The sequence below is a fragment of the Pongo abelii genome, chromosome 18, assembly GCF_028885655.2.
Source record: "Pongo abelii isolate AG06213 chromosome 18, NHGRI_mPonAbe1-v2.0_pri, whole genome shotgun sequence".
NCBI lineage: Eukaryota > Metazoa > Chordata > Mammalia > Primates > Hominidae > Pongo > Pongo abelii.
Window position 1 is genome coordinate 50,114,522 of NC_072003.2, and position 23,419 is coordinate 50,137,940.

General features: G+C 46.1%; 1 long non-coding RNA gene across 2 annotated transcripts in view; it reads left to right on the forward strand.

The window, feature by feature from the left end:
* Positions 1–15,486, forward strand: part of LOC129050958 (uncharacterized) — a 61,500-nt gene extending 46,014 nt beyond the window's left edge. Inside the window, exons 2-3 of one of the 2 annotated variants that reach the window (XR_008514895.1) lie at positions 7,605–7,806; positions 14,888–15,486. This is a non-coding gene — a long non-coding RNA (uncharacterized LOC129050958). Of the gene's footprint in view, positions 1–7,604; positions 7,807–9,816; positions 10,041–14,887 lie in introns of those variants that run through there. The other variant, XR_008514896.1, reaches the window with a different exon arrangement.
* Positions 15,487–23,419: the final 7,933 nt, after the last annotated feature.

A 23,419-nucleotide genomic window follows, 5' to 3' on the forward strand; every position in this document is an offset into this window, starting at 1 on the left:
GCAGAGAAAGATAGTGAATATGGGTGTGGAGGGAGAAGGCAGTTTTCCCCCTTCCCTCCTCTGGGGAGCACAAGCCCAGGCTTCTCTGGGAAGGGACTCTGGGAGGCTGTGGGTGAGGTCTCCTCTCTGACACTGCTCTGCATGCTCCACTCCCAGGCCACCTGCTGAGAAAGCATCTCAGCAGGGGAGGCCGAGGCAAGGGCACCCATGGGGACTCCTCGAGGAAATAGTGAAAATATTTTCCCAGGGAAAGCCAACACTGCCGTTTGTTTTAGTTGCTTAAATTATATGTGTTATTTATTTTTTAAGTGGTCTGTCATTATTGGTGAATGGGGAAGCCACCCGGCCTCACAATGCAACCAAAATTTTAGATATTGCTATGTAGTTATTAACGAATGAGCTTTTCATCTTTGGAAAATGTGCTGTGCATGAAGCCCTGGGGGCTGGGTTTCTTGTTATTGGGTAATTATAGCCCATGAGGAGGGGGTGGCCTGGGTCTTCAGCAGCAGGCGGGGTGGGACTTTTCAGGCTCTCTGCATGGTGGCTCAGCCATCCATTCGTATATTTATTCAAACATGCGTATTGGGCGCCTACTGTGTATGAGGTGCTGCTCCAGATACTGAGAACAACGATATTAATATAAAGAATAAAGCCACCACTTTCATCATGCTTACTGTGTGCCAGGCACTGTTCTGAGTGCTGTACCTATATAACTCATTTCATTATCCAAACAACCCAGCAGGTAGCATTTTCCCCATTTTACAGATGTGAAAACTGAGGCAGAGAGAGACAGGAACAAGAGACACAGGCTTCATGTGTGCATAAGAAATTTCCATGCAATGGAGAAAAATCCAGCAGAATTGTATGACAGAGAGGGCCTGGAAGGGGCTACCTGCAGATAGGGTGGTCAGGGAAGGCCTCCCTGGGGGAGGTGGTGGGGAGAAGGAGCCAACTATGGAGAGATGTTAGTGCTACCCGCGGCGAATCCCTATGGGTCTGCAGAACCTCAATTCTTGCCTCCTCAGAAGAAACAATCCCACCGAGTAGGCATAAGACAGAAGGAGAGACCGAGGCAAGTCTTTAGAGCAGGAATGAGCGTTTATTAGAAAGCTTTAGAGTGAGAACAGAATGAAGTCAAGCATACTTGGAAGAGGGCCAAGTGGGCAACTTGAAAGACAAGTGCCCTGTTTGACCTTTGAATTGGGGTCTTATATATGGGCATACTTCTGGGGTCAGGCGTTGCTTCTCCCCTGATTCTTCCACTGGGGTGGGCTCTCTGTATGCACAGCAGCCTGCCAGCGCGTGGGAGGGGAGCATGCACGGTATGCTTACTGAAGTTGTACGTGTGCTTACTTGAGGCGTTCTTCCCTTACCAGTCAAATGTCCCTGAAAGGTCATATACCAAGTAAACGCTGCCATTTTGCCTCTTAGCGCGCATGCTTGAGTCCACTTGCCCAACTCCTGGGATCTTATCAGGAAGCTGCTGATCACCAGTTTCAGGTGTTTTCAGCTATTGGGAGACTGCCTTTCTCTGGTGCTGGCTGCGACCAGTTATTACTTTAGAGAAACAGAAAGAAAGAAGCTGGGGGCCGAGGGAATGTGGTTTTGCTGTAAAAATCTGACTGCACTCAGAGCCTGGGGCTTTCTAACGGGCTTGTGATGGTCCTGGGTAGGGGGCCTTGGCTGCTAAGCTGGAGGCCAGGGTCAGGGCATGGCTGGGAATAGCGGTCTCTCAGGGTGCAGAGAGGACACTCAGGCACTTGAGTTGACCCTCACTTGTGGGTGGCTGGACAAGGAGATGCTGAGGCCTTAGACGGGGTTTCTCAAGGCAGAATTAAGGGCCACCTCCCCCATCTCCCACTCCCACCCTCTCCACTTAGGAATTCCCTGTGGTGTTTTTTTTTTTTTTTTAAACATATGCAGATTTATGGGCTTCACCAGATCCTTCTAATGCTAAATGTTAATGGCATTTGCAGTCTGGAGCCGAGGAGCTGGGTGGGGGCATTGGGAGCTGAACGCATCCCTGGACACGGCTGTCTCACTGGAGGGGGATGAATTCTGCAGAGAGAACCCTAAATGCAGAACCAGGACCGAGGGGCACAAGTTCTAGGAAGAAATTTTGATTCAAGTTACTCAAGGATTTTGTAAAGGCCGGAGCTGTCCAAAAGCTGGAAGACGTTGACTCTAGGGTCAGGCAGACCAGATTGAGTCTTTGCTCGACCACTCTTGGTTGTCAGACCAAGGGACTTAACTTCCTGTTGCCTGAGCTTTCTCAGCAATAGAATGGGGACAAACACAGCAGCCACTCATAAGAGTGAAATGAGTTAACACATGGACAGTGCCTAGAACACTGCACACAGTAAGTGCTCAATAAATGCCAGCTGTAGTCATCAGCACATTTTTATTACTGGCAGTAGAAGGACTTGCCTTTACAGGGAGATCAACCTCTTGTGAGGACGGAAGCAGACTCTAATGCCCCTTGTTGCTGATTCAAGGGGCCTCTGGAAGACCCTTCCACCCTAAAGTGATGTTTCCAACTGTCTGCTGTTGCCACGGGCTAAAATGGCAATGGCTTTTGCTTCCCCGCCCTGGGGTCTCTCTGGGATGCTCTAGGGAACTGGGAGAATAAACAGATCCAGCCTGGCCACAAGGGACTCTCTTACCATCAGATGCCACTAGCCAACGGAGTGTCCTTCCCCATCACTTGGACATCACAAAGTCACCAGAATTCTTACGCCTTTGAGAAAGGGTGTGCCATGCCGGTCAGTAGTGTGACTTGTACTGGATCAAAGTCTCTCTCTGGAGGAAGCTGGGCCCAGGGACTTTGCTCACTGCCAGAGAACATTTCAGCCTTCCCTCTGAGACTGGGTTCTGTCTGCTGAGAGCCTGTGGAGGCTGAGATGGCCAGGTGGGGAGTGATGATTGATGATGGTGATGATGATGATGATGATGGTGATGGTAAAGATGAAAAAGAAGAGAAAATCATAAAGATGGCAACCATTACTATTGTTCTTTCTCACTCCACTGAGCACTCACAATGTGTCAGACATAGAATTCAAGGTGCTTCTCCATTCATTATCCCAGCTAATCCTTGCAGCAACCTTTATGAGGTAGGTGCTGTCATGTCTACTTTAAGAGAGAAAATGAGGCTGGTGGAGTTGAAGCTCCATGTTTAAGGCTACCAGGCAAGCAGGAGGTGGAGCCAGATTAGAGCCTAGTTCTGGGCATCCATGCCCTTAACCACTAAGCCATGCTGTCTGAATGTAGCCACCCCAGCAACCTTGGCCCAATGGGCCAGTAAGGCTGGCTTGTTGAGAAAGGGACACTGGTATAGGGCATACCCTTGGTGTCAGTGGGGTGAGTTTGAGAGACGGGAACCTTGAGGACTGAGGAGGGTGAAAGGCAAGACTTTTTAGCAGAAGCTGCCTCTAAGGAGAGGCCTCCTTCATTACCCTGCTCAGACTGCACTCCACCCTTGGCATTGCATACTCCCTTGGTATTGCAAGACAAGGCAATGATAATCACTCGATTTCAACTGAAATCACTTGTTTTTTTCCCCCTTCCCAACTGGGCTCTCCCCTGAGACCCAGGCGTTAATGAAATCAAACAAATGAAAATGGGTAAATTATTGCAAAGCTATGAACACCTCCGCAGGGCCACGCCTCACTAGTTTCCAATACCACCTCATTCTGGAGGCTGCCGGAGGAGCCGAAGCAATTTTGTCCCATGGGTGAGGTGGTGGAAGGAAGGGACAAAAGAGACAAGATATTGCAATCAGAAGGTCGCTGACCCAGGCTTTTGTATAATTATAGAATTTCATTTCGGGCCAACTGGATGGACGACTGAGCTTGTTGGCAAATTAGTGGTGAAAAATAAAGCAATTTTTAGCGTCCTTGAAAGAGTTGCCACTCCAGTGGAGTGTCAGGGCCCCAGAGTCGGGGAGGAAGGGATGGATGGAGAAGAGGGGCCTAGGTTGGAAGCAGCTAATCATTTGAACTCATGAGGCAGGGATGTTTTAGTTGGGGATCTGGGTGAACGTGCCCCGTGCTGCCCAAGGGGATGATCCTGACTACCTTTGGGGTGTGTCTTCAGGATAGAAGGTGCTGAGACATGAATCTGGCCTGAACTGCTCTCTTCCTAGAATGATTCTCCCAGAATCAGGTGCGGAGATTTCTCTTTTTTCTAAGTAGTGTCCAGACCAGTCTGACGTATAACCCTGGGTTTGCCTTGACATGACCAAGGACAAGCCTCTTAGTCTTTCTGAACCTCAGTCTTAATTATTTTGTTAAAATGGAGAACAGAAACATTCACCACATGAGATTAGCCCAGTTGATTATAGATGAGAAAGTTCTTTACACATGAAAATGAAACATGGTTTTGCTTGATATTATTCTTTCCACGCTTTTATTATGAACATTGCTTTTCATTTTTAGCAAATAGATTTGGCCTCTTGCCTTATCACCAATTACCTTTATTATTATTATCGTTGTTGCTATATCTGCCCATGCGTCCACTCTATAATTATTTTGTTGACACTTTTTTTTAAGATTGTCTTACTTTTGCAATTTTCACTTAAATACCCCTTCTAGCTTTATGTTAAGCCAAAATATACATGAACATACTGGTTTCTTTTCTTTCTTTCTTTCTTTCTTTCTTTCTTTCTTTCTTTCTTTCTTTCTTTCTTTCTTTCTCTCTTTCTTTCTTTCTTCCTTCCTTCCTTCCTTCCTTTTTCTTTCTATCTTTCTTTTTTTTTTTTCTGAGACAGAATCTCTCTCTGTTGCTCAGGCTGGAGTGCAATGGTGTGGTCTTGGCTCACCGCAACCTCTGCCTCCCAGGTTCAAGGGATTCTCCTGCCTCAGCCTCCCAAGTAGCTGGGATTATGGGCATCCACCACCACGCCTGGCTAATTTTTTGTATTTTTAGTAGAGATGAGGTTTCACCATGTTGGCCAGTCTGGTCTCGAACTCCTGACCTCTGGTGATCGGCTCGCCTTGGCCTCTCAAAGTGCTGAGATTACAGGTGTGAGCCATCGCGCCCAGTTCACAGTCTGGATTATTAATGACCCTATTTCAGATCAAAAGTTCCCGAGGATTGGAGAAAGGGACAAGACTTGCCTGAAGACATACAGTCAGGCAGCGGTAGAGCCAGGACTTGAACTCAGAATCCTGTGACCTCTGAAGTGCTGTGTCCTCTCCATGAATGGACCAGACCACAGAGGCTGGGAAGTGGTGTCATTACTCTCTTCCTCTCCCCATAATTAACCAGTTGGGGAAGGTGAGATAAACCAAAGCTGAACTAGGTATCCACAAGGGTTTACATTAGCCTTAGCCCATTCAGAGTTTTCCACTCATATCACACAGAGTTTTTGTGTGCTGGTGAGCTAGTCCAGGTGATCCCTGAGAAGTGATGTGGTTCTTGATGTTTCAGGGGAAGTCAAGAGGGAAACTGTGATGTCTTTGAATTTGAGGACAAGATGGGGGGAAATTGCAGCTGGATTTATATGTAGGCTCTCCAGTGGGGCCATATGTGGGCATCTAGGGATAAGTGGGGGCAGGAAGATCACCTGCCATTAGCCCACTGATGATTTGATCACAGATAGGTACCTCTGGGAGGCTCCCAAAATAACTGGAGACATAAGAGCATTCCCAGGAAGAGACCTAAAGAGCACCCCTGCTCTCTAGAAACTGGGAACAGAGGGAAATCGTGGGATGGTTGGAGAATAGTATGAGATGGCATGTGAGAGAGTAAAAGAAGATGTTACAAGATCCTAGGAGCAGTTGGCATTTGGAGGAGGGAGAGACTGGGATGTTGGGGTAACCTGGGATGGCTGCCTGGAGGAGGTAAGACTTTATCAGGGATTTGGGAGGAGAGTACATTAGCCAGAACGTTTAGCTACAAAGATCAGAAAGTGCATCTTGACCTGGTTAAAGCAAAGTTAAAAAAAGAAAAAAAACGAAAAAAAAAGAAAAAAAAACCCTTATGTTTGTTTTGTTTGTGGCTCACATAAACAGAATGCTCAGGGTGAAGCCTATGAACCCAGGTGCTACAAAACTGGTCCATGCCGTGGCCGTGTGTTCATTTCTTAGCTTTGCCTCCCCTGGGTTGGGGTGGTTATTTAGCAGCTCGCTACATGGGGCTGTAAAGATGCCCCTGGCAACTCCAGTTTTCAAGGTCCTTGTATCCTGTGTCTCAAAGTGTACCTGCAGGATTTTAATATATGGAGGTGGCCATGGGATGACACAAAGGGGTCAACAGCATTGAAATGAGACCTTTATTACTGAACAGCTCATGAGAGGAGGGGCATACCACACAACACGAGACCTCAGAGAGAAGCATCAGCTTTGGTCAGGAGGCAGAGGGAGAGAGGGGAAGGCCTCTGCCAGAGCCTCTGTTAGGGTTTCCTCAGGCAAGGCAAGGCATTGGGTATGGGTGTGGGGGGTAGTTAGTTTAGAATTGGCTATTCTGAATAATTCTGGCAGTCTTTGGGGCATAGGGACTTGTGTCTAGTGGTCTGGTACTTGAGCTTGGGTTGATTTGGGGCAGGGGAAATATTGCCTTGGGACGTGAGAGTTGAATAAAGGGGATGTTTAGGGGTAGGGACTCAGGGTTGATTGGTTTGCATATGAAAGGCGTGTAGTCAGATGGAGTTGTTTATTATCTCTAAGAATCAGCTAGTCCTGGGAGAGGCAGTTTCTCTCCAGTTAGAGAGGCCACAAATGCCAGAGCATCAATATTACAGAAAATAAGCAAATATTGTTAATACAATTGGCCCAATGAGTGGATGCCCAATAGATGAATACAGACTCTAAGAAAACACAGGACATCCTGAGAGCATCTTTTTCTTCCTAGCTTTGATGGGATGGAGTCCTGTGATTGGTCAGGCCTGAGAGACGCACCTACTCCGAGAAGGCCAGGCCCACCTCGTTGGGAACACAGGAACATGTTACTGCAATGGTTGGAGGGATGATGATGATGCTTGGCTGAAAACCCTGTGTCTAGGGGAGAGAAAGTATTCTGCTGTGGTCGGCTGAGGGCAGGGGCATTTCAGACGTAGGAGGGAGAAGCAGGACAGAGATGTTAGCCATTTATAAAACAGTCTTCATACGTTACTGTCTTCAAACTATCTTGCCTGCTCCTTCCCTTGTCAATGTCTCAGATGGATGGGTTAGCTTTCCTGTTAACTTCTGTAATTGACTCATTTTCAGGTATTAAAATGTCCAGCCTAGTTTCTATCAAATCCAGTCTTGCAGCCGATTCCAGTCTTCTTCCTTCCTCTTGTCTCAGCTTGACTTGAGCTGGAATCCTGGAGAAGGGGAGGTTGAGGAACTGGGACTGTCTGGCATCTTCCTCCCTCCTTGCCCTCTTATCTGCTGCTGTGGGTGTTCTGTCCCCTGTGTGTGAGCCCTGAGGTGAAAGGACAGATGTCGTCCTGGATGGGCTGTTACAAGACATCAATTCTATCAGGGAGTGGCATCTTTTGTTGGCTTTCATGGGGCATCATGGTTTTCTCAGGAAGGATCTCTGTGTGACACTATTTCTGGGTATGGGTTGCCTGTTCTCTGGCTGACCTCATGGGACCTTTCTCTTGCTCCCTTTTCTTGCAGAATACCCTACAACTAACAGACATGATGCCATCAAGACATCTTGAGCTTGGCTACCTCTCGTGGCCTGTATTTTGTCCACAGGAAACTCGCGCAGTCTTACTACAGCAAATTGAGGTGGTATGGGGTGCCTGCTGCTGTCTCTCTCCTCACCTTTCCACAGAGGGCTGCCCCAGCCTGACCCCCACTTCCAGAATTTCTCCAGGTAAGAAACGGGTGTGAATCTCTGTACATATACGCTGTGGCGGGCATGCACCTCTCCTTGCTGTCATATTCCATGGGGTGAAAGTCACAGTTAGCACCTGTGACTTTCTTCCTGTGAGCTCTACTCAATGTACCAGGGGAGCTGACATGCCTGGGAATAGGAGTCAGTGGATAAATACCCCAGCTTCCTTGCCTTTATTTGGGACACGGTGTGTGCATGATAGTCATCAATGGGTTTGAGCTCCAGTTGCCCACAACGGTCCCTGCTCATTAATGCATGCTGTATTGGCTTCCTTTCCATCCCTCTCTCATTTTCCTACTTCCCTCTCAGTACTTCCTGGAATATTTCTCAAACTGCTGTACTTGAGTCTTTAGCGCAGGGTGTGATTCCAGGGGGAACCCAGCCTAAGACATGTGTCCTTAAGCTCCCAAGTACACACTCCCAGGATGGTTCTTATCTCATCTCATCCTATCCTAGTTGAGGGTGGAATGGGGCTCCTAGACTCCACAGCTCAGCAAGCCACCAGCCATGGGTATCAGGCTGGTCCCTGAAGCCAATCTCTTGAGCAACCTCCCATGCTTGGTGGCTGCTGTGCCTTCCATGCCTTGTCCCTTTCTGTACCTCTTCCTGAGTCACAGTGTTCTCTGCCCAGGGTGACAACTCTCAAAGCTGACTATCTGTTTACTTCCCCATATTTCTCTCAAACATTTACTCTTCTTCTTATGTAGAATGGAGTGGGTGATTGGGATACTCTTAGGTCTTAGTGGGTGACCTGTTAGGCCACCTCTTAAGAAGTCTGAGGGAGTGTGTCCTGCAGCTCCTCTATAGAATATGGGGCACTTATCACTTATCTTATGACAAATTTAGCTCAGGGACTTAGTCAGAGAGAAAAGTCCCACTCACCAGCTTGTGTCAAAATACAGTTGATGCACATACACCTACCCTGAAATCCTGCAATTCTACTCATTCATATGCACCCGACAGAAATGTGCTCATATGTTCACCAACAGACACATAAAAGAAGGCTTATGGCAGTGCTATTGGTGATATCACAAAACTGGAAAAAAAAACCAATGCACATAAACTGCAAAAGAGATTATTATATTGTGATATAATCATAAGATGGGTTACTACTCAGCAATGAGAATTCATGAACTACAACCTCATGTAAAAACATGGAGGAAACTCATAAACATGGTTGAGGCAAAGAAGCCAGACACAAAGGCATATATACTGCGTGATTCCACTTATAAAGAGTTCAAAGTCAAACAAAATTTACCTGTGATGTAGAAGTTAGGCTCATGCTTATCTTTAGAACGGAGGCATTGACTGGGAGGTACCACAAGGTGAGCTTCTGGAGAGCTGACCGTGTTTCATTTCTTGACCTGGGTGATGGATGTCTGGGTGTGTTTACTTCATGCAAATTAATCCATCAATACACTCAGCACCTTTATTAGGTATGGCATGCTTCAATTTCTATATTAACATATGAATACCAGGCCAGTATAAACCTGCTGGGAGCATGCTAAGCCTGATAAGAGGAGAAAGATGTCTCATTCTGAGGGAATTGCACGAATGAGCAAGTAAGTACTGTCAGGAGGCAAGAGAGTACCTCTGGGATAGGATTTCTGCAGTGTTTGATCAAAAGGTCCAGAACATACAACTGAACAAATAAGAATTCATTGAATTGACATCACTTTCTTGGAACATAAGATTTAATACCCTTGCAAAGGCCTGAGGAGATGGGACAAACTCACTGCTAAAGAAGCTTCTAGAAGCCTACAGAAGGCAATGGCTCATACTGAGATGAAGTAGAAATAGCTGAGTTTCCCCAGCAGGAGGAAAAAACCTGAGGGAAAGGGACATGCAGTATATGAGGCCAGAAGGCCCATAGAGGATATGTTCCATTGGAGGACCCCGAGGACACACCATTCACCAATAACATCAGGAGTGCACTGGTGAGAAGCACACCAGTCTCCCAAGTAACTCACTGTTGGTTCTCCTCTGCAGATTAAGGCTGCCGATAGGAGAGGCAGATGCAGAACTGGACCATTAGGAATATGATGACTTCCTAATATATCAGAAGCCAGAGGGCTACAATTATCATAAAGACTGGCAAGGTCAGAAGGGCTGCGATGGTGGCTTGAATTGAGAGCATGGATAACAGAGCCTGCTGTCCTTAGAGGCAAAATATTCAGGCAGCCAATAAGGCTGCTGCCTAACATTTACAAACAGAAGGCAAATATGGAGGAACAGAGGTGGAGAACTTCTGCTTTCAGCCAAGATGGAGTAGCAAGTTTCAGATTTACTCTTGGTACACTGGAGAAGAGAATGCTGCAAAGGGGGGTAACTCTAGAGGTCTACAGAAGGATTCCCTCAAGTATTCAGAAAAGAACTGATAAATACCTATGTGTCAGGAAACTGACCAGGGCTAGGGATAGAACCATCCGAAAGGATTGTAAGGAATAGCACTCCATACTCACACAGGGCTGGAAATAGTGCTTGTTTCCATTAGCCATAAGGGAAAACCTAAAGATTCATGAGGCATTGGGTAGAATACACAGAAGGATCTTGACTCGGTTGTGTGGAATAATTTGCTGTAGATTGGACATTGTTCTGGTTCTGCCTAATGAATCTTAAAAGCAAGACCCTGAAGGATCAAACTGTTTCTGCATAACTGAACTGTATCCAAAACAAAACTCAAGAATATTTTTAGGAATTAAAAAATCCAGCATACAGCAAAGTGAAATCCACAATGCTTGGCATTCAATAAAAAATTACTGGGCATGAAAAAAAAGCATTAAAATATCTCCCATAATAAGGAGAAAAATCAGGCAAATAAAATTGACCAAAACTGACACAGAAGTTGGAATTAGTGGACATTAGTTAATATTTAATCATTAGTATTGTATATATTTTAAAAGTTAAGTGGTGATATGTAATAGAAAAAATGATCCAAATTGAACTTCTAAGTCTCATAGTACAATATGTGAGATAAAAATACATTGCATGAGATCAATGGTATATTAGATACTGTAGAAGAAAAGATTAGTGACTTGAAGACATAGCAATAGAATCTATCTGAGCTGAAATACACAGAAAAAAGGCAACAAGAACAAAAACAAACAGAGCATCAGTGAACTGTGGGACAACTTTATGTGACCTCTTATATGTAGAGTACTCAAAGGAGAGAAGAGAGAAGTATGGATAAAAATTTTAAAAAGTAATGGCTAAAATATTTCCCAAATTTGATAAAAACTATAAACCCATGGATTCAAGAAATTCCACAAAATCGAAGCACAGGAAACATGAAGAAATCCATAACAAGGCAGATTGTAATCAAACTACTCAAAACTGGTTGTAAAAAGAAAGTCTTAAAAGCAGCCAGAGGGGAGAAAAAAAGAGTCTTGGTATACACAGATAAAGATAATGGTGACAGAAGATTCTTGTTGGAAACAATGCAAATGGGAAGACAGTGGAGCAATATTTTTTTAAAAGCAAAAGAAAAAACATATCAACTTAGAATTCTATACCCAGAAGAAATATCTTTCAAAGGAAGGAGAAGTGGCCTGAGTTGAGAATATGTAGAGATTCCCAGTCAGAGGCCAATAGCCTGGCTGACTGGTCAGAGTCCTGGAAGGAAAAGGACAAAAGGATTGGAGACAAGGAGGTCTGAGGTTGAGACATATGGATGGACATATGGACATTGGTGTGAACAGATTTTTTTTTATCACATATTAACTCTAACAAGAATCTATCCACCACAGAAGAGGCACTGAATATGAAGACAAAATGACTCAGCCAGTTGACTTTAATCACCCTTCATCATTGGCCACCCCAGAACTGGAAGAATGGACAAATGAATAGAATGGTCATGATTGTAGAGGCAAAGGTTAGCATGGGTCTCATTATGAATTTCCACTAAGGAAAGACAATTTAGCTACTGCTGCCACTGAATACCTAACTTGCCAGCACCATGGACCAATACTGAGCCTCTAGATCTGCCACTATTCCTCAAGGAGACCACTGAGCCACTTGGTAGCAAGTTGACTACATTGGGCCCCTTCTATTCTAGAAGGACCAGTGGTTCAACCTTATAGGATAGATACCTATTACAGGTATAGTTCTGCCTTTCTGCCTGCAGAGTCTCAGCTGACACAACTATTCAGGGATTTGTAGAATTCCTGATTCACAGACATGGAATCCCACACAATGTAGCATCTGTCTAGGGAACCCATTTTATTGTGAAGAAGGTGTAAAATTCAGTCAGTGACCATAGAGTCTACTGGTTGTATCACATACCATATCATCCAGAAAGAGCTGGCCTCATATAATGTTAGAATGGCCTTCCAAATGCACAAGTAAGTGCCAGCTTGGAGGCAATATATGCATTCTATCAGAGATCCCTGGGTCCTGGATAGGAAAAGTACATGGACTCAGGAACCAAGGAATGGAAACATCCCTTAACATTATTCCCACTGACCCTGCAGGGAACTTTATGCTTTCCATCCTCCCAACTGTGGACTCTGCTGGGATTAAAGATTTTGGTTCCCAAAGAGGATATACTCTGGCCAGGTACACACAAAAGTACCATTGAATTACAAAACTACCACTGCTACGAGGGTGCTTTAAATACTTTATATCCAGGGGCCAGCAGGTAAGGGGAGTCATCGTCATGGCAGGGATAATTGATCCTATCATCAGGAAGGGACAGGGCTGCTAGTACACAATGGGGATGAAGAGGAATATGTGTGGAACTTGGTATTCCCTTTCCCCATTGTAATTGTGAAGGAACACATGCAGAAAACACAATGTAAGAAATGCATGATAAGACCAGTTATGGCGGCTCACACCTGTAATCCCAGCACTTTGAGAGGCCAAGGTGGGCAGATCGCTTGAGCCCAGGAATTCAAGACCAGCCTGGGCAATATGGCAAAACCCTGTTTCTACAAAAAATACAAAAATTAGCCAGGCATGGTTCACCTGTAATCCCAGTTACTTGGGATTTGTTACTTGGATGCATCTGTAATCCCAGTTACTTGGGAGGCTGAGGTGGGAGGATGGCTTGAGCCTGGGAGGCAGAGGTTGCAGTGAGCTGAGATCATGCCATTGCACTCCAGGCTGGGCGAGAGAGCGAGACTCTGTCTCAAACAAACAGCAAACAAACAAAAAACAACAAAACAAAAAAGAAATGCATGATTACCAAGGACTCAGACTCCTCAGCAACGAAGGGTTGCAACACACCACCAATGAGTCATCAAGACCTGGAGAAGGTGGGAGGAATTTAGGAAGGATAGTGGAAGAAGGAGAAGGTGAGTGCCATTTGTGGTCCTGAGATCAATGGGGTGTTGGGGGTTGTAGCTCATCCTGCCACCTTCTCTCTTCTAAGTGTCCCCTCAGAAAGAGAGGCCCATGGGAACTAGTGAGGAATTGCTCCCCAAACATGCATGGAGAAATGAAACTGTAAAAGCAAGGGGTGGGCTGTGGAGGCCGTACAGATGCCCTGTTCAGCTTTCCCTTCAAGAGGACCTGGTGTGGGGAGCATAGTTGAATGGCAGCCCCTAGCAGCCACACCTTAGGATCCACCATGACATTCATGTTAAGCCCACATTTCCCACAGGTTTCTGTTAGTGACTGAGAACATTTGGGTTCTAGGGTTGGACCATTCCTGCCTGATATGCATCTGCTTTGTTCAGGTACTGCCCATGAATCTGACCAAATCTTTCCCGGAACTCCTCATGAACCTGACTGAGTCTTTCTCAGAGCTCCACTGTATCTGAGACTCTCACTACTCAATCCCTCCTTCTCTCTCTCCTTTCCCAGGTGTCAGATATGCATTGCAGCCTGAAGGCTCTCCCCGTCTCATCTTGTTCCTTCACCCTTTATCCTTCATCAGCATTCTGCCTAATAAATCTCTTGCACATCCACTCCTGTCTTGACATGTGCTTCTCAGAAGACCTAAATTGGCACCTTCTCTGCCCAACTCTCCTAAACACCTTCCCTTCTATATTTCTATTTTCCCTTTCATGGATCTGATCCTAATTAGTGATTGTTTTATATTTCTGTGTGTGTGTGTGTGTGTGTGGTCCTGCTCCTTTGAAATGTGAAGTTTGTGTGGACAGGATGCTTTGAAGGATACCTGCATTGTTTACTGCTGTGCCCATGGTACCTGGCACATGACAGGCATTCATAGTTCCCTTGGGCCTCTCTTTCTGAGGGGACACTTAGAAGAAGGGAGGTGGCAGGATGAGCTACAACACCCATTGCTCCATTGATCTCAGGACCACAAATGGTACCCATCTTCTCCCTCTTCCACTATCTTTCCTAAATTCCTCCCACCTTATCCAAGTCTTGATGACTTGTTGGTGGTGTGATACCTGTTAAATGAATGTTCAATAAATGGTGGGAAAATTGAGGAAGCACACATTAAACATATAACAATGCTTTGAAAAAACCCAAATGCTCTACTTTCCAGAAGTGCCCACTCAATGATCTGGTAGTATTTCCAGCCTCAATCACCAAGACTTTCCCTGTGGCTGTTTGGAGCATGGGCCCAGGCCCCAGCATGGGGAGGCACCAGCTGGGAGGATGCTGAAGCCTCCTGGCTGCATTACACCAGAGGCCAGATACACATTCACAAGGTTGAGGTGATGAACCATCCTCTTGCTGGAGTGGGTACTTTAGGAACATTACCCCTTGAAAAGCATCTCCCTGGGATAAATGCTGAACAGGGTGTTTATCTTCAGAATGCGAAATGTATGAAGTGCTGTAATTAAACCAGCAGGGGTGGGGATGGAGCACTAGCTCCAAACAGTTTCTTTGAAGATGAAAGTCATTAGATTTCAATGAAAATCTAGGATGCAGCATCCCACTGACACAAGAATATTTAACCTACATCCTAGAGTGGGGCAAGCAATTGATAGTATGATTGATAATAACTTGATTGCAGTAATTGCGAAGGGGAATTTGAAAATGGTTAGATTAGCAGGAAGCAGGCAATGAGTCGATGGTATCTTTGTAGAGCCAAATTTTCCTAGAATGTTGAATGTTGAAGTTTCTCCACGTTCTTCTTTTTTTGCAGCCAGGAGAATCCTGAAATCTCTGTAAATAAGCAATCCAGGAGCCAGAGAATCATGGGATCTCATATAAACAAATCATCCAGGAAAAACACAACCAGAGTCTCCTTTTGGTAAACCTCCATGACTGGGGATCCCCTGCCACCCAGAAAGCAGTTTTGCCTGCCATGCTTGTCATCACTGATTTTTACTGCTGCAGCAGACTCCGTCAGACCCGCCTGCTTCTTTAGCGAATTGTTCAGTGCACACCACCAGCTACCTGCTGTAAGCATTTGCACTCTTCTTTCTGCCTGGCAGCGTTTCTCAGCTGAACACAGGCCAGGCCAGAAGTGCCAGGGATTTAATACCCTTGGAAGCAGCTCTCTACCAACGACAAATGGAGCTGGTGGATAAATTCTCAGCTTCCTCCCCTCTCAGGTGGAACAGCCCTGAGATGTGCTCTCTGCAGTCTCCCACAAGTCCCCAGCAGACTCAAGTTCCCATTGTCCAACCCTGGTAACCTGCTCATCGACACCCGTGTCTTGCCTTCCCTTCCTGGCCTCACTTTCTCTCTCTCTTACTGTTGCCTCCTGAGATCGCATCCAAAATAAATGACCTGCACCCAGATATGTGTCTCAGAGTCTGCCTCTGGGGGAACTCAAAGTAAGATAACTGTCGAGTGTTTTCAAGGGTGAGATGCAAACCATGGACAAGTGGTTCAGCTGGGCTACTGGCCAGTCAGAAAGGGCTGCCAACTGCAGTGCCAGGCCTTACCTCCTGACCTGCCACGTCGCCATGGGAGGGTGAGGATGCGTGTGGAAGTTATCTCCTGACTTGCATCACTGCAGAGGGCTGGAAGTGCCAGAGACTGTGGTTAGGCACCAGGGGAGGCCCTCAGGGTCTCAGGGCAGTGGTAATGAACCAATAAGCACAGAATTATTTCAATAATTTGTCTGATGGAGCTATGCCAATGATTACTGTTTATCAGTTCTGAATATATTTGAAATTTATAAAAATTATTTCACTCACTTCTGGGGTCAGGGAAGTAATAGAAGTGAATGAAGCAGGCTAAGTGTAAGAAAAATCAAGCAGCTCACCCAGTGTGGTGACTTACGCCTGTAATCCCAGCACTTTGGGAGGCCTAGGCAGGTGGAACACTTGAGGTCAGGAGTTCGAGACCAGCCTGGCCAACATGGCAAAACCCCTTCTCTACTAAAAATACAAAAATTATCTGGGCATGGTCTTGGGCGCCTATAATCCCAGCAGTGAACCAAGATCGTTCCACTGCACTCCAGCCTGGGTGACAAAGCAAGACTCTGTCAAAAAAGAAAGAAAGAAAGAAAGAAAAAAGAAAGAAAGGAGGGAGGGAGGGAGGGAAGGCAGGCAGGCAGGAAGGAAGGAAGAGAAAGAGAGAAAGAAAGAAAGAAAGAAGGAAATCATGCACCCACATGGACACACGGATATTTATTTTTCCATTTGACTGGCAGGGATAGAGAAACACAGCAGCCAGCACAAGCTCGCAGCCGACAAATGTCAGCGATGGCAGGGTGTTGGGAGACAACAGGGTGGAGACAGGAGTGTCCTCGCCTTTCTTAAAGGGGCGACCATGTCTCACTCCAATCAGTTGTTACCTTGTGGGATATGGGCCTGGTGGTGCCAGCTTTCTAAGAGACTTAGAAATTTTAGATTCTTGGCCAGGCATAGTGGCTCATGCCTGTAATCCCAGCACTTTGGGAAGCTGAGGCAGGCGGATCACGAGGTCAGGAGATCGAGACCATCCTGGCTAACATGATGAAACCCCATCACTACTAAAAATACAAAAAATTAGCCGGGCGTGGTAGCAGGCGCCTGTAGTTCCAGCTACTTGGGAGACTGAGGCAGGAGAATCACTTGAACCCAGGAGGCGGAGGTTGCAGTGAGCCGAGATCACACCACTGCACTCCAGCCTGGGCCACAGAGCGAGACTTCCTCTCAAAATAATTAATTAATTAAAAAAAAGAAAGTTTGGATTCATATATGACATTCTTCAGTTTCAAATAATTTAAAACCACTATGTGAGCCAAATGAAACATAAGTGTGTCCTGGTCCAATGAGCAGGCTGCCAGTTGGTGACCTCTGTCTTTAAGAGTGGATTTGAATTCAAAATTGCCTCCCATTAACTGGCATCCCCCACTGGGTGGTGTTGCTGATCTTGCCTCTGTCTGTACCCTCCTCTCACACCGAGCTTCCTCTTAAGTTGCTTGCATCTGATTCCTTGCACTTTTGTATGTGGAGACACCGAATGCAAAGGGCTGAAGCCCGGCTGGGACCTGCCTTCCTTGGTTATCTGTTCCTAACCAGATATACTGCAGGACCTCTCTGCACATGGGAAGAGTTATGTCCAGGAGGCCTGAGTGGAGACTTCCTGAAAATGATGCTGCTGAGGGAGGAGGGGCTGAAGATGGGTCTGGATTCATGGTTAACGGAGCTATGGAGTTTAGCTTGGAGAGGACTCTGTGTGTGTGTGTGTGTGCATTGTGTGTGTGCATTATGTGTGTGCAGGTGTGTATATGCATGTGTGTGTGTGCCTGTGTATATGGTGGTGGAGGCGGAAGAGTGGCAGAGGAAAGCAGGCAGATAGCTGAGAGTTACCTTCACGTGTCTAAAAGGAGAAGAAGGCACCTTTCTTCCTACAACTCAAAACTAAGATTAAAAGTAGAAGAGAGAAGGTCAAGCTTGCTGGGTTTTTTTTTCTTTTTTTCCCATTGCACTAGTAAAAGCTTAGTTGAGAGTGACAGATTTGCAACTCAGGCTGACCTAAGCAGTAAAGGGAGATTACTGGTTTATGTTACTACAGGGGAAGATGGACTTCAGGGATTGCTGGATACAGGTGCTCAATTGTATTAGCATTTTCTCTCTCTCTCCCTCAGTCCCTTCATCTCTCTGCTCTATTTTCCTCTGGACCAGCTCCATTTTCAGGCAGGTTCTCCCCTTTTGGTGATAAGACAGCTGCAAGTAGCTCTGGATACATATCATTACAACTTTCATTGCTTCCCTAATGGCTCAAGAAGTCTCAGAAGTGAATCTATCCATAAGTCAATCCTAGAGCTAGGGGGAAAGGAATGTGCCAATCAGGTGGGCTTAGAGCATGCACCCATCCATGGAGCTAGTGGAGGCTGGCTTAGCTCCACCGAACTACATGAATTGAGAATAGGGAGGGATGGTTTGGAAAGGAAAACCAGAATGCCTTTGCCAGAGGAAGAAAAAGAAGGCCTGGGCAATAGTATGGCAGAAACCACCAAAATCTACTAGATCCATCATGAAAAATCAAGTGACATTACAGAAACCCTGAAAGAGGAGAGACAAAAATATTCATCTCTAACCTTATCACTGGAACTCAACTATAGGTAATATTTTAAATTGAATTTTGCCCCCCAACACCTTTACACTTTTAATGTATTTCAAATTTATGTGTAAACATAGTAACACACATTTGCTATCTTGCTTGTTTTCCAACCCGAGTCTTTTTTTCCTGGGTTGCTAAAGATTCCTCATTGACATCATTCTTTATTTATTTAGATGTAAGGTCTTACTCTGTCACCTAGGCTAATGTGCAGTGGCACAATCACAGCTTACTGCAGCCTCAAATTCCAGGTGACCCTCCTGCCTCAGTCTCCCAAATACCTGGGACTACGGGCGTGTGCCACCACGCCCAGTTAATTTTTCTATTTTTTTGTATAGGTGGGGTCTAGTTATGTGACCCAGGCTGGTCTCAAACTCCTAGCATCAAGTGATCCTCCCACCTTGGCCTCCTAAAGGGCTGGGATAATAGGCATGAGCCACCACACCCAGCTGGCTTTTCTATTTTTGAATGGTTCTCATATAAATGCCTACATAGTGTCCTTGATTTTGCCTCTTGACTTGAAAAGCTGGAAAATATTTATTATCTGGATCTTTACAGAAAAAGTTTGCAGATCCCTGGCTTGGAAAAAACCAGATAAGAGATTCCTCTCATGAAATGGGCAATGTGTTTATGATCACTAGGGAGAAATAAATATTCCTCCTTTTTAGGGGAGAATCAATGAAATAACCATCATTCTTAATGAATGAAGGTGGCAACCTCCCAGGCACTGGAGGGGTACTCCTGGGTCTGCACAGCCTCTTGTCAGGGAGGCCATGGAGGGAGAAATCCCGTCATGGGTGGGAGGCTGGAACCCAGGCCTTCTGAGGATTTGGTGATGTGACCCCAAGTCTGTGACCTCCTTTCTCTGGTCACCATAGAGGGAGGGCTTGGGAGAATGGCTTTGGCCAAACGGGGCAGATGCTGCTCCAGTCCTCACCCTCTCCTGGAGTTTGACTCCAAGGCCTGGAGGGGGCCAGGTGTTTGCAGGGCTCAGTGGCCGGGCAGCACTTTGAGGAATTGCTACCTGCTGACAGCATCTCAGTTGAGAGGCCTCCCAGATCTCGTGCTCCACTACTTCATGAAACAGGAAACTCCAAGGCCTGTGGAAAGAGCTTGCTCTTTGGGAAAACTGAACACCCAGCTCAATGAGGAGCCACCATCAGGAACTTTGGAGACTTAGCCTAAACTCAGAGGTAGTTATTTTGACAGCTTGGTGATTTGAGGAATAATGTTACAAGCTTTGTGGATCAAGCGTCTCACAATACCTTGCAATTTTTTTAGGAGAGGCAGATGGCTGCAATGAACCTCAAAAGGTCAACCAATCCAGGAATGATAAGTCATCTCATGTGTTAATTCTGATTAGGTGCACGGTGTTAAGAGAGATTCCGAGGCTGCATTCTGGTTCAGGGGAAATTAGATTGACTGGTAATGTCGGCCATGGTCTTTGGATGCTAAAGTGATGGTGCGCATTCAAGAACTTGGTATTCTTGGTATAGTTTAAACTGTGTTCCTTGCCCAGAGTCACTGCTCCTTTCTCTGCTCTATTATTTCTAGATTCTCCATCCACCCATCCTTTTAATGCTGCAGTTTTGTGTACCTTTATGCACTAAGTGCCAGGACATAGTAAGGAATAAAACACATACCAGTTCTCAAACAGCTCAAGGGTCCCATTAAGGCTTTTGAGAATCTGCACATTAAAGCTTCACTCCCTGGGCTGGACAAGGTGGTTCATTCCTGTAAATCCAACACTTTGGGAGGCTAAGGTGGGAGGATCGCTTCAGCCCAGGAGTTCAAGACCAGCCTGGGCAAGATAGTGATGTATTATCTCTACAAAAAATAAAACAATTAGCCAGGTATGGTGGGGCATGGCTGTGGTCCAAGCTACTCAGGAGGTTGAGGCAGCAAGATTGCTTGAGCCCAGGAGGTCAAGGCTGCAGTGAGCCATGATCACACATGCACTCCAGCCTGGGTGACAGAGCAAGACCTTATCTCATATATATATACCTCACACCCAGGAAGCCAGCAGGGAGGAGGAGAACTCGGCCCTCAGGCAATGGAGATGAGGTCTCCAGAAACTCAGCAACCAGGAGTGATAGTTTAGTGAACTTACCAAAAACCTATTTTGAAAGCGTGATGATGGCAGATATTTGAGAGCCCCAGAAGCACAGGAGGGTCCCTGCTTCGGTTAGACTGGAACTTCCTTTCTCTGAGGAGTGACAGGTGGGGCTGCCATAGGGTGGAGGGCCTGATTTCTTCATCCTATTTCATCCAGTTGTCCCCCATTTGGCAGTAGAGCTTACACTGTCTTTGGTATAGAGTGGGTTAGAGCCTTGACAGTTCCAGCAGCTTCTGCTTATGAGAACTAAAGAACTTTAAGAGAAGCACAATGTCAACCTTGTACATGCAGCGGTCCACCAGGCTAGCCTAGCTGGACTAACCGGCTGCCCAGCCTTCTGCGTGGGCCCACTCACATCAGCTTCGAGATATACAGAACCTCTCCCAGCCTCAGTTTCCCTCTCTGTCACAGGGAGGCTGGGGAGGTCTCCCTCATAAGGTAAGTGTGAGGATGCGGGAAGACCTGGATTTACCAAGAGCCAGGCCCTCCTGGCCCTCGCCCCCCTCCCCACTTTCTGCCGCCCTTGCCTGCGGTTTCCGTTTGGGGGGATTATCAGAGGAACCCAGTCTCAAAGTTAATTCTCTTAATGAATTGTAAATAACCAGGCCAGTATGGAAATGCTAACGATCCCCTTTGAAATTCTAAGCATGTCTGGTTCCAGTTTACAGGCAATCCTCTGAAGAGGCTTGGCGTTGATGCTGTCACTGTCTTAGGAGGGGTGTGTGGAGCTCTAGCCGGCATGACCCAGTGGGGCCCAGCAATGCCAGACAAGGCCGGGGCTTTTAAGAGCTCCACTCAGTGCCCTGCAGGGGTGCGTGTCCATGGCTGTAGGGCAAAGACGCTGGGATCATCTGCATGGCCAGCCCACCCTGACTTTCCCCCTAATCCCCTACTGTTTTAAAAATAATTTTAGCTTTTATTTTAGATTTAAGGGGTACATGTGCAGGCTTGTTATATGAATATATTACGTGATGCTATGGTTTGGGGTATAATTGAATCTGTCACCCAGGAAGTGAGTATAGTCCCTATCAGTTAGTTTTGCAGACTTTGCCCCTCTCATTCTCTCCCCCATCTACTAGTCCCCAGTGTCTACTCTTGCCATCTTTATGCCCATGAGTACCCAATGTTTAGCTTTCACTTATGAGTGAGAACATGCAATATTTGGTTTTCTGTTCCCTCATTAATTCACTTAGGTTAGTGGCCTCCAGCTGCATCCATGTTGCTGCAAAGGATATGATATTGTTCTTTATTATGGCTGCATAGTATTCCATGGTGTATATGTACCACATTTTCTTTATCTGGTTTACCGTTGATGGATACCTTGGTTCCACATCTTTGCTGTTGTGAACAGCACTGCGATGAACATATGAGTGCATGTGTCTTTTTGACAGGATGATTTATTTTCCTTTGTGTATATACCCAGTAATGGGATTGCTGGGTTGAATGGTAGTTCTGTTTTAAGTTCTTTGAGAAATCTCCAAACTGCTTTCCACAATAGCTGAACTAATTTACATTCCCATCAACAGGGTATAAGAGTTCGCTTTTTGCTGCAGCTTCACCAGCATCTGTTGTTTTTTGACTCTTTAAAGATAGGTAGGCCCCCACTCTTTTCCAGCTATGACACCCCCCATTTTGTTGTCATCCCTTTCTTTCCCATCAACCTGTGAAGCCAGAGATACGGCTGACTTTGGTCTTGAGTTTGCCATTAATTGGCCTGTGAACTTAGGCAGGTCATTTTCTCTCTCTGGAGCTTCAGTTTCCTCATCTGTACAAGAAATCAGACCAAGCGTTGCAAACTTATAAGCCTCAGAGCTGGGCAGGTAATGCAGATTGATGAGAGCAGGCTGTGGGCCAGCTGCCACTCAGTGAGAGCTGATGGCTACCACGTGAAAATGCCGACCCAACATCATCAGTTCTGATTTTTTAAAAGAGAAATTGTAATTTTTATGCAAAATCTCTCCTCATTGAAAAATACTGGCAACTAATTTTTAAGCATTTAAATACTACATAGGTCAAGCAAAACCTGGGTGTGCGCTGATTACTGTCTGTAGATCTCCATTTTGAGACTCTGGCCCTGCAGCCCTGCCCGTCAAAGGTCTTCGGATTTATTTTTAGGGCTGAGGCCCTCACTCTGCCCTCACAACCCCAGGTACCCCCAGCTCTATTCCTCCTGCTTGGAGCACTGTACTAGTTGTGAGATTTGTTGGTGGTTTTTTTGAGACAGGGTCTGGCTCTGTTGCCCAGGCTGGAGTGCAGTGGCACAATCTCTCCACTCACTGCAACCTCCACCTCCCGGGCTCAAGCAATTCTCCCCACTCAGCCTCTCGAGTAGCTGGGACTATAGGCACATGCCACCACACCCGGCTAATTTTTTTTTTGTGTGTGTGTGTGTGTATTTTTCATGTAGACAGGTTTCGCCATGTTGCCCAGGCTGGTCTCGAACTCCGTAGCTCAAGGGATCTGCCTGTCTTGCCTCAGCCTCTCAAGGTGCTGGGATTACAGGTGTGAGCCACTGCGCCTGGCTGGTCTTAGATATTTGGTTTCTACTTTCGCATACTCTTGAATTCAGGTGTAGTCATGTGACTTACTTTGACCATTAACAGGAACAGATATAACATGTGCCACATAGAAACAGAAGCATGGAGAGCTAGCAGAAGGGACCTCATGCTCTATTTCCCTCTGCCACAGGGCCTAGGATTGTTCCAGGTACTGGCAACCCACCTACTGGGCTCCCGGAGGACAACAATGCAAAGCAGAGCCTGTTTTGCCCTGCAAGGGATACATAGAGTGAATGAGAGTACGTGTATGTTCGTTATTGCAGCGTAACTGATCCTATCCTGACTGTTACCATTTTCCTCTTACCCATAGCTGTTGGGTTCATGGCTGGTCTTCCAGAGGCCAGAGAGACAGCTGGACAGCAGCAGCAGATGGCAATGACAGCCCTCGATTTGATTTGTTTTTTTCTATGCTGTGTCTCCAGTGTGTGGCCCAGGGCTTGGCACATAGCAGGTGCTCAATAAACACTTGTTAAATGAATGAATGTATTGGCACGTAGGAGGG